The following is a 9,068-nucleotide window of genomic DNA, read 5'->3' as shown; positions in this document are numbered from 1 at the left end:
AAATGGATAGAACTTGAGAACAGTATATTAAGCAAAATAAGCCAAATTTAGAAGGTCAAGGGTCTGGGTCCCTCATATGTGGAAACTAGAGAGGAAAAAGGAAAAGAGGGTATGGGTGGTGGTCGTGGTAGGGTCTAATGTAAAGCAAAGGGACATCAACAGAATAGAAGAAGAGGACCAGAGGGTGAGAGGAGGGCAAGGACCAGGGGAAGTGCTGGGAGTAATATTGATCACATTGTATTGTTAAATTGTGTTCATGTACTAATATTGTACAACAAGTTCCACATTATGGACAACTCTGATGCACCAATAAAAAAAAAGGTTAAAAATTGTTGTAACTATGACTTCCTACTCTCCCCTCAACCAAAAAGAAGAGTTCAATATCATGCTTACTTATGTGACCATCTGCAGGATGTCCTTGGTACTTATGTGCTTGCTCTTCAGTTTCTCATTATGTGAGTAGCTTCCCATAAGCCCCCAGAACATTCTCACTATGTAGCAGCTGACTTCTCAGAGAATAAGCCATCCACAATGAACTTACATCCCCAACAAACAATGCATTATCTATAATCCAATCTTGGAAGTGACATACCATCACTTCTACCACATGCTATCAGGCAGACAGACCAAACGCTATATAAAGCAGGAAGGACATGGAGACTGCATAGTAGCCAATATAAGGATCATAGGGGACCATTTTGGAAGTTGGCAACCAAAGTGATTTTGATGAATGAAGAATGATAGATAAGAAATGTGTGTGTGTGTGTGTGTGTGTGTGTGCGCACGCGTGCATGTGCTTGCATTTTATTATTGAGATCTGCAGAACAGGGGAAGAGGACAGTAGCTATAAAGAGATATGTAATCAAAGACAGTTTGTTTTTATCCCCCCTGCCTCTCTTTATCCCCCTCCCCCTTTCTCTTTCAGTGGTATTTATTCAGTAGAGTGAGTTTAGAAGGTTTAAAGTTAGAAGAGAGAATAGCTGTTTCAGAGAGAACTGAATTGATTTTCAGCAAAGGTGTATTCTAATTCTTCATTGATCACTAGTTATGTGACCTTTGGCAAATTACTTCACTTCTTGGAATTCAGTTAATAATTGATAAAATTGAAATGATATTATACCTACTTCAAAATGCTCTTATAAGTCTCAATTAATAGAATGTTCCAGAAAGTGGTTTATGAACAGGAATGAGCTCTCCTGCTGTGAGCACAAACTGCAGCTACTCTCCCATTAGTTTTTATGCTATTCATTTCCTGAAGATAAGCCGGTTCTGCGCTTTGGTGCTCCTCCACACAGATCTGTCTGCAGGTAGAGTCCCCTGTCATGATCAATATTTAAATGAGAAAGAATATTGTAGTGTTAATCTAATTATTCTATTGTTTGGATTAGGAACTTAAAAATATCTGATCTGGCACTCCTCTTTGGGATGAATAGGAAGATCCGTCCTCAAACCTCAGGAAGAAATCTGATTGACCTAAGTGTTTCTAAATTTTCAATTCTCTAATTCCTTTGAAAACTCAAATATACCAGGTTTAGAGAACAAAGAGAAAACATGAGACAGAGATAGTGAATCAGAGACCATCAAAATCTTCTTTACTCTTGTCTTTCTGTGCCTTTCCTATAGATGTTTCCTCTCTTGAAAATATGTTTTGAATGGTTAACAGGATAGCATGTTGCGAGAAAGAAATAAGCATAATAAAGATAGAATCTTTCCTATTTTATGAACACTTAGTATATCTGCTGTCTCTTTTTACTCAGGGGATTTTTCTCTCAGAAGTCAGTTTTTAATCTGATTCTAATCCAATTTAATCACACTATCTGGAATGAAGTCTTTGGTTTAAATCTGTTCCATATCAATGTGCAAAAATAACTGACTTATCACCACATTCTCAAGCAAAGTAGTCCACATGGAGCTTATAGGTTGGTTTGAGATAATTTGGTTATAAAGCATATCACATGTCTCCTTGTGTGGTGCTAATGAATGGCCAGTGGAGTAGTAAGGTGGGCATTTCCACTGATCTATGGACATTTTAATACATGCCACTGAAATGATTTACACTCCCAATGTAAAAAAAAAAATGCATGCTAGTGAGTTTTAACATCTGTTTATATAACATCTCTGAGTTATGCCTAGTTGGACAGTAGGCAATGCAGGAAAAGCAAACCACAGTCTTATGCCCTAAAAATCTTCCAGAAAGGAGGGGAGGAAAAAAAAAAAAAACTTCTCACCCTGAATTCCATTCTGGCTTTTGGAAGAATACAAGGCTGCCTGGCTAAGCAGTTGGGTTTAGTGAATGAGCAGGGACTCTTTTCCCATGTATCATCTGACTAGCACTTGCCAAGGGAGCTGTGTTTTCCTTCTCTAATTGCCAACCTTCTTTGTTTCACCCTGCTTTTGTTGCTCCCAGCTTTCTCCAGCTGTGTCAGTTTCAGGATCCAATTGTTCTCAACCATTGTGATATTTGCTGTGTGATGAATATCGATAAGGGCTGCCAAAGACTTCTGTGGAGTGCTGAGAGCTTCCAGAACCAAGGGGCCAGAAGATCCTGTAACTTAAAAGTCCATGCTCTCTCTCATTACTATTAATCCAATAATGGTCCAACTTCTCATATTAATATTAAAGCAACTTCCAGAAATTCATCTGTGTTCCTGTACCTGTCTTGTTATAAGTAGGGGTAGTTAATTCCTTGTGGTTTTTTTGTTGTTGTTGTTGTTGTTGTTGTTGTTGTTAATTACCATTTTAAAGATCTCTTTCAACTTTGCACAAATAACTACGTTTTTCCATATTTTCTTATATATTATTTCATCATAATTTTTCAACTTATTTTTGAAATTGTGTAACTCTCAGCATTACAACTGACTTTAATTCTATAGATTTGTATATGTAATGAGGACAATTCTGTTCTGGAAGAAAGATCATGGCAAAAATCAGCAGAGTTGATAAAGATCTCTTAGTTGCATTGATTTTATAATGGTTATCTGTTCTTTGCCCCTGCCCCATGTTTCTATTTGCAAGAAATGATAAATAAATAAATAGATAGATAGGCAGATAAATAAATAAATAAAGTGAAAGGGCCCATCTGAAACTAAGTATCTGAATTCTGATTACTTAAAATATGCAATCATATGTTCTCTTAACTATATTAAAATATTATTATTATAATTTTAATATTTTTTTCCTGTTCAATTTAAGTGATAATTAAGAATCAAGGTGCTGACCACCTTTCCCAGATAGGCATAGTGCTTAGTGCATTTCTGTTGTGCTGTTTTGTTTTTCATTTTCTTGTCAGGGAAGGAGTTTTCAGTAAAGAGGCATTTGATCTACATCCTAAGTATGAGAAGAATTAGGCCATATAAAGATCAGGTATAGAGTATTCCAACTGGATTGAACCAGTATGGCAAAAACTATAGAGTTTCTTCCTGTGAGGGTCAGAAGAAATACTGCTGGAGGTTCAGAAGCAATGTGGGGTCGGACATACTAGGTAACAATCAGGAGTTACCAGATACTAGTAAAGGCCAAGGGAAGAGCTTTGGTTTTTATTCTATTAACTAAATAAATTCAAATGTAGTTACAATTTTCTATCCCACAAACACCAAAAACAAACAAAAACAAATAAACAAACAAGCACATTGAACTCTATCATCTAGAGTTCCAACAAGAGGTAGAATATTAAGAAGGCACATCATCACCATTAAGTGCAGGTGACAATTCGATTAATTGTGATGCCTCTGCCTCCCATGCATTACTAGCATCCCATTTCCTGTTTTCAAAGAGCTCAGCTTTGCATTCAAACTCAAGGACATTCCAAAATATCTGGTTTTGAAAGATCTGTTTTGGGGTGTCAATTTCAATAGCTGTTACGGGAGATAGAAATCACACTAGCAATTTTAATAGAAATAACTTATAATAAAGATTGTGAATGAGATATCAAGTTTACTGCATAACTAAAGAGGAAAATGAGAATGTTAAGGTAGTAACTGCCGGAAGCAGCTACTGTGATTGGACTGGGGACTAAATGCAAGAGGATAGACACATTAAGGCCTGGAGAAGGGACTCCATGGAACCAAAATTCAAAACACTGGGTGTGAGGGACTATTGTACAGCTGGTGCTTACCTGTGGATTATCACGAGAGGCTCTCTGGGCCTAATCCCAGGCTCTGATGAGGTAAAGCCAGATAGCTGGTCTAGATGTCTTTGAGAGGGCTTACTGAGCCTGTGTTTGTGAGTGTTGGACAAACTGCAAACAAGATCCAATGGCTGCTATGTGAACCATCTGTAGGTACCAGAGTGAAGAGGCACTAATGGGTAAGGATCACAAGAGCAGAAAGTGAAAAGGAACCCATAGGAATTAAATAACGTCTATTCTTCCTCTAGCCTTGCAGTATCTCTCCTGCTCACATGAAATTTGCAGGTTCCAGGTCCCACCATCATCATGCAGAACACAGAAGGTGCTGAAAGCAGCCCAATAACTGTCTCAGAAATGCAATGCAGGACGAATCAGTGCAGCTGTAGCCCTTCACTCCCTGAACACTAAGATATTTCACTCAAAATTACTTGACTACCATCCTTATAAGCCTTACCAAGTCCAGAGGCTTCAGAGTTATATATGGACTACCATTACAATTCATGTGGTTCTCAAAGTCATATCTGCTTATGCTATGCTTTATCCTAGTGCTACGGAAACCAGATCACCCAAAGAAGGCTTGCACAGCCTATGGCCAAAGAAAGGCCTTTCCCTTTCTCTAAAGTTCCCCTGATCATCAGTTGGTGAGATTAAAGCTGTTGCACTGACTGCTGATCTGAAAACACTTGAATTAGCCTCAGGTGGCATTTTTTTTATGTAATTAGCTCAGGTACCTAACATGATTCTTCTGTATATTCAGAAATGTGATAATCCATTTTTCTTTTCAGGAGGCCTAGGTACTCCTGAGAATTTCAGTTTTGACCCATACCAATTTTCATATTTATATATACATATATTGTGATTAGCAAACTCTGCTCTTTGGTTTGTATTCTATAGCCTCATACATGGAAATAGTTATAGAAGGCCTCAACATTCTAAGGCTGGATGTACTTTGGCTTGAGGGACTCAGGTGCAAAACAGTCCTTGGGAAATATCTCAAGAGTTTCCTGTGGCATTATAAAGCACAAGCCATTTACTGGTTTACAGAGCTGGTCTCTCTGTGTACAGATTTCTAGGAGGCAGGAAAGAAAAGGCAGAGGGCAAAGACCTGCTGTTTATGTTACTCTTTATCAGAGTATAAACTGATTATTTTGTATATGTTTTAAAAAGAAAGAAAGAAAATTAATTCTGAAGTAAGAAATGCTTTCCAAAAGAAGAGCACAAGTTAATTTATCCTTAGCTTTCCAGTGTTACAGTTGACTGTGACGTGTTCCCCCAAGACTCATGTGTGTTAAAGGCTTTATCCCCAGTGCAGCAATGTGCAGATGTGGGGCTTCAGGGAAGAGCCTGGATCTTGAGGGTTCTGATAGCTGAATGAGCCTGAAGGAGGAAGTATAGGTCACTGGAGAGGAGGCTTTGAAGGGTATATCTTGCTCCAGTTCCTTCCTCTCTCTGCTTCCTGGCTGCCATGAGCTGAGTAGTTTTCCTCCACCACACCCTTCCTCCAGGATGTTCTGCTTCTTCTCATGCCCTAAACAATGGTGTCAGCCAATATGATGTGAAACCTCTGAAACCATAAACAAAAATAAATCTTCCTTTAAAATATTTTCCCAGGTATTTATCACAGTGGCAGAAAGTTGACTAATATACCCAGAAAAGAAATGTGGAGATAGAAATACAAATCTAACTGACCAAAAAGTAAAAAAAAGAAAAAAAATTAAAAAAAAAAAATCCCACATCTTTTTTGCTGTATCACACCACCAACCTAGCACAGTGCGGTGATTGGGGGAGCACAAATTGTTAGGGAAACCAACAAAGTGCGGATTTCTTGCTTAGGAATTATTTCTCCTCAGATCTTATCAGATTTTTAGGCGAAAGGAAGTCCTTGCTGATAAAAGTCCTTGGCTGTGTGATTTCATCCCATCCATTTTAATTTTTTTTTCTAACTACAATAAAACTTTCAGTATAAATCACTTTCCTCTGAGTTCTTTTTCTTTTTCTTTTCTTTTTTTTTTTTTTTTAAGCCAGAAGTTGCTAAATTCTTGATTTGAAAGAGGCGTAATTGCATTCTGAATGCTGGTTTGCACCGTGGTGAGAGAAACACCTGGAACAACAATGAATGTGACTTGCAATGATGCACTAGTTTCAGTTGATTTTTTCATGCTGCTCACAGGTGAAGTCTATATTCAATTTGCAAGGCTTCTCTCGGCTCTGCACTGATAAGGAGGCCTGTGATTTAATCTAACAAGGTAAGCAGAAGGTCTTCACGCCACAGATTAGAAATACAGCTTCCTTAAAGGATTGGGAAACTCAAAGATAACCACCCTGAAATCTCCCTCGGTCCAGGCGCTGAGGTGAAGCACCAAGACAGTGCTCATACTTTCAGAGGATTTGCAGAGGGAGTTCTGCCCAAAGCTTTTTTTCAGGAACTTGGGAGAGGTAGGTAGGGTGGGACCACGGGGACATCACAACCAGCTTACCTTTTCAGTGTTTTTAAAAGGAAACCATTTAAAATGATGTGATGCAATAACAGAGCTTCATTTTTGTTGGAGGATTATACTTTGCACACATTTATCTTGAGTCTTTTTTAAAACCTCCCTGGAAAATGGAAATGATTATGGTTAGATGGCTGGACTATTGAAAGGAAGGTCCAAACTGTTCTCAAAGGCAGCGTAGGATACCTGAAAAAGCTCCAGCTCAGGAATCAGGAGCCATAGCTTCTGTTTTGTGATTATCTTAATGGTTATAAACACAGAATCTTCAGATATATGATTTCATATGGTCTCCACATTCATACTGGAAGTAGACACGGAGGAGAATATTATCCTTATTTATAAATGAAAAAGCAGCAAAATTCACAGGTGATGGATGACTAGAACAGATATATCAAGTGCTAGAGCAAAACTCGAGTCCCAAATCCATGATCCTATGCTTTCCCCCTATATTAAGCTTCCCAAAGGTATAAAACATTTATCATCATCAAAAATATTATTATATTGATAATATACAAGGTGGCCTGAGTTCACAGGAAAAGTATTATTAAAAACACTTTCTATAGAACTTCATTTAATCCTCACAAGTTTATATAAGTATGTTTGGTTACCAGGTACTTATCCCTCAAGAAAACTGGCTGAACTTTTCTTTCATAATCTATATAATGGGGGAAATTGGGGGCAGGCATTTGTTTTATATATATCTGGTATATTAGTGTTTTCCAGAAAGAATCAGTAGGATATGTAAAGATGCATCCTTCGGAAATTTATTAGGGAACTCTACAACTTTGAAAGAGGGAGGATCTAACCCCACCTACTCCATTCAGACTTAAAAGCTAATATTCTCTTGAAACACCCTCACAGACACACCCAAATTTCTGTGTATTTTTAAATTCAGCCCAGTTGGCACCTAAATTGACCATCATGTTTGACTAAAGCTAAGTTCTATGCTCCCCCAAGTCCCCTTCACAACATGGTTCCAGATTAGAGTTGATGAAAAGAGAAACTTAATCAGGATGGAGAGGGAGAAGTAACAGAAGTCACTACTTTAAAATGATAAAATTATCAGACATGATGATGGATGAGGGTGGAAATACCTGGCAGGTCTCAACCCTTGCTCTCTATCCTCTGTTCTACATCTGGCCCTGATAACCAATGATGGCATCAAGCCTATAGCCAGGTGCTTGGCTACAGACTCCCCAAAACCATGAAATACACACGAGCAACCACTTCCCACACAACTACCCCTTCACAGCACTGCTATAGTGGCCAGATGTGCTTGGCATTTTGCATTTATTTGTAAGCTCTGATGTGTCCATCTGTACCAGTGCTTTGACTGGTTAGAGACAATTTCTCTGATACCATCACATTTTCCTATTTCCTCCTCTCACCCCATATTTATATATGGGTTAATGCATAAAATAAATGTCTCACTTCTTTAACACTTATTATGAATGTTTTCATATCTGAAGATTGACAGACCAAACTTTCCATACATTTGTAATCTGTAATGACTGGATAAGATTACATATGACAAAACTTGACATAATGTAATGGCAAATAGATACTACCTGCAATTATCATCAACTAAACATTGGTTAAACTTCAACTCATGGTGGTCTGTTTTTTGTTTGTTTTTTTGCATTGTGCTTCTGCTCTGTCATGATCCATCGGTCAAAAGTTTTCTTCCCAAACTCAGTAGTACAATCTGTCAAAATCTACTTCAGGAAAAATTTAATTCCAGAAAAAAAATGGTGTATTGGTCTTTGAGTATTGCCAATTCAAATTCCTAGGATAGGTGGTGATTGTTCAAACAACTAGACTCTATCAATAAGAATCATGAATTGCCTGCATATATATGTCCTTCTGAACTAGTGTGAGAGTATGCAGATCCTAGGATTTAGATTTTTTTTTTTTTTTTTTTTTTTTAGTACTAGCAATTGAACTCAGGGGCACATAATCACTGAGCCACATCCCCAGCCGTTTTTTGTATTTTATTTAGAGACAGGGTTTCACTGGGTTTCTTAGGGCCTCGATAAATTGCTGAGGCTAGCTTTGAACTTGCAATCCCCCTGATTCAGCCTCCCAAGCCACTGGATAGGATTTGGATCTTAATCTACTTGGTTACAAAGTGTAATAATACTCAGTTTTCTTAGAAAGCAAAGAAACAATGTAAATAAACTTTCTTATCAGATGTCCCATGCAAAAAGAAAAAAGAAGAATCTTAATTATATGTGAAGTAGAGCTGATTTTTTTATTTTCTCACATTTTTAAAAATTAAAGTACAATGTGTACCCAGGGAAATGTCCAGGTCTTCAAAGTAAAGTCCAATGAGTTTGGTAGTTTTGCTCACCAGTATTCAGTAGTTTTCTGGAACCACCTAATGAGAAACAATTTTAAATATTCAAAATGCTTGCAAGCCAATTATTAAGCCATTGGTGCTATAAAATCAG

At 37.7% G+C, this 9,068-nt stretch overlaps 1 long non-coding RNA gene across 1 annotated transcript in view; it reads left to right on the top strand.

Annotated features, from left to right (window-relative positions):
• The first annotated feature begins 1,169 nt into the window (after positions 1-1,169).
• Positions 1,170-9,068, top strand: part of LOC125612083 — a 31,506-nt gene continuing 23,607 nt past the window's right edge. The window contains exon 1 of the long non-coding RNA XR_007342384.1: positions 1,170-1,307. This is a non-coding gene — a long non-coding RNA (uncharacterized LOC125612083). The remainder of the gene's footprint in view (positions 1,308-9,068) is intronic.

Source organism: Marmota marmota, unplaced genomic scaffold (genome assembly GCF_001458135.2).
Source record: "Marmota marmota marmota unplaced genomic scaffold, marMar, whole genome shotgun sequence".
Classification (NCBI taxonomy): domain Eukaryota; kingdom Metazoa; phylum Chordata; class Mammalia; order Rodentia; family Sciuridae; genus Marmota; species Marmota marmota.
This window is presented reverse-complemented; position numbering and strand designations above follow the sequence as displayed.